Consider the following 3110-nt stretch of genomic DNA (forward strand, 5'->3'; position numbering starts at 1 on the left):
TAAGGGAAAGCAGCAATTTGAGTCATAAGAGAAGACCCCTCTTGCTGACAAGCCCTTGCATCCTGCTTGCCTGTCCTGGGGGCCTCACTTCATTCTCCAGCTTGATGCTCCCCAGCTGGTGCAAGTGCTCTCCTCGGCTGTAGGATGGGGCAGCTTCCCAGCACGTGGGTCCTTTGCTGCATCTGCTCTGTATCCAAAGCAATGTACACAGGGACCACTGGTCAAAGACTAACTTGCAACAGTGAACATGGTGGCTTTCCCAGCTTACATTCAAGAATAAGACTGAACCACACACATCAGGAGAAAATAATTTTATTGGAAGGAGGAGAGCAGCTCATCTGTCTTGAATTAAGCAATGACTGTAGTGAATTCAAATGGTAAATACAGGACATTGTATTTTCATACAGTTGTGAGGTAAGAAAACCATTAGCAGTTCCATAGGAGAATTCTGCAAGGGACATGCAAATATTTTTTTAATTTCTGCATGTGTTACAAATATTTCCAGGAGAATTTAAATAGCATCACTTGCTTGTGAGCAAAGTGTTGAAGCTCAAGTAATGAAAGCACAATATAGAAATTACAAAGTAATAGAAAAGGAAACTGATGTTTAAAAACACTCTAGCCATGCACTGGGAAATAAATATACAGTGCACCATCAGTGCTGCCATCAGCGAGTGCTAACTGCATAATCTGAGTTGCTGTGCATAGCTCTGTGTTATACACATATTTGTTTGCAATACGCAAAGAAACCTTAGAGTGGGACCTACAACAGGAGCAGGATCTAAAAAATGGAAAGTCCTTGAATAAACTGTGAAAAAATAATAAAGCCATGAAGAACCGGTATGCAATTTTCTTACCTTTATGTGTTTTTGATCCGATTACACAGCAAGATACCAAGTTCACCTGCCAACAAGCTGAAGGTCTAGAGCTAGAGAGAGTTGGATTTTATTGTAAGCAAGGAGATCTAAACAACCTCATAAGCAAATGAGTATAAAATCATTATAAAAAGAGCATACAAGTGTATGTGCACAGGCAAAATTTTGGCATATGAATGGTGGTGCATATAAATAAATAAATGCTACACTGCCCTGAAAGCATGATTTTTCTAGAGTCAATCCTAAAATTACTTGCACAAATGGGAACTTGCAAGTGTGTGCAGGACACGAATTCCTCATGTTGTGAGGAGACACAAAGAGAGTTAAGTTCACCTATACCGGTCATCAGCCAAGGCAACACTACCCAGGATACAAAGCCAACAATATCAATTCAATCCAGATTAAACCAAAAAGCCTAACTGTAAATCTCTCAAAAAAAAAACCAAAAACAAAACCACCAAAAAAAACACAACAAGCAAACAAACAAATAGTATTAAATGCATGGTTCTGTGTGCAGCATCAGTGACTTAAGAAGATCCACTATTTCCAAGTAAAACCAGCAATGTTAAAGCTATCCAAGGTATCCAATCACACCTGTTGTGGCAAGGCTGATACCTTCACAATCACAGCATTTTGCACCAAATCATATTGCAACTGTGGACATGGTGATGGGGGCAACAGCCATGGACTGAGGGCAGAAAGGATAAAACTATACAGAGAACTCTGAATGCCATTTTCCTTTGCTTATTTTTGATCTTATGGCAAGGCAAGATGTTAAGGTTACCTGTCAAAAAGCTGAAGATCCAGATGGGAGCAAGGCTGCAACCAGGGTGTCTGTGGCTACTGTTATTCCTAAAGAAGAGCCATTTAGACTTGTTCAAAACCAGTTTTGAACAGTGTTAAAAAAATTGGAGGTAGAGGAAGTTTGCTGAACTCTTCTTCCATCATTGCTACCATCACTGGGGCTGACTGATAGTAATTGTAGGAAATAAGTGCAAAAAAGCAGCTGCAAACATAGTCACAGCCTCAAGCTATCAAAGTGACTTTGGAACATTATTTTTCTCTGGAGAGCAATGTCCAATATCCCTGGAAACCAAGTTTGTCTATATCCTCCTTTTGCCCTTCATGTAATGTGTCAATACTTGTTTATAATTGTATTTTTTTCACATAGATTCAGAATACACAGTAACTTCTGACTGAAGCTTTTTCTTTTTAAAGACAGTGGAAACACAAGTTTCTATGTCCCCCTCTTTCTGATTTACGTTAAGATACATCCCCTTTGTGATGGCTCATGTGCTGTCACTTTTGAACATAAAAGCACTATGGAACTTCCAACTTTGAAATTAATTACAGGAATAAGCCTTCTTTGCATATTTTCTAATTATCCCTTTCTTTGCTAATGCCAAATAATGCCTTTAGCATCTTCCTGGAAAAAGTGTCATAGACCCTGCTCTGTGATTATGGTGCTTTTATCTCCCGTCTGTGCTGTGAAAGCTACAGACCTTTCATTTCCAATGCAAAAATGTCCAGAATTAAAACCATTAGTGCAAACAATAAAAAAATTAAAAAGCTGTACAGGTGTATGATACAAGCTGTACACAAGGCAGCCTCATCCATGGGTGAAGGAGGGGAATAAAAGGATGAAACGCCTTTTTTTCTGTGACCGTCCCTATGATCTCAGCTTATGAACAAATGAGACTTCAAATTAACCTAAAACTTTTGCTGACACTGAGAAAATTCACAAGTCCATTGGTGAGATGTCTGGACAAAGGTTGCATCCCAGTCAAGGAGTCCAGGCTTTGTTTTGGAGCAAAGCAACCATGCTGCTTCTTTGGTGACATTTGCTTTGTCAATACTTGCCTCAGTTGCAGAGGGGACTGTCACAGGGCAAGGTGTCATGCACATCCACTCTGATTTGCCCTAAAAAATCTTGCACTGAGAAGCAGACAAGCAAGGAGGATCCTGAAGGGCAATGAGCTTGACCTGAGATGGGTGACAGTCTGGGACCTGATCCAGGAAGAAAGGCTGGCTTCCCAACCACAGGGGCTAGGCCAGAAGCACCCTGAAGTGCCAGCCGCAGCAGGTAGAAGCAGCCCCACATCCTGCCTGCTTGCTTCTCCCTGCCCAGCGTGGGGTACCAGCAGGGATGCGTGTGATCATGTTTTTATATATAATTCAATCACCATCCAACACTGTCAGGTGACTCTGGGAAGATGTTTTCACATACAGTGACTT

Source organism: Pezoporus occidentalis, unplaced genomic scaffold (genome assembly GCF_034315485.1).
Source record: "Pezoporus occidentalis ecotype Australia unplaced genomic scaffold, CSIRO_AGI_Poc_V1 ctg77, whole genome shotgun sequence".
Taxonomy (NCBI): Eukaryota; Metazoa; Chordata; class Aves; order Psittaciformes; family Psittacidae; genus Pezoporus; species Pezoporus occidentalis.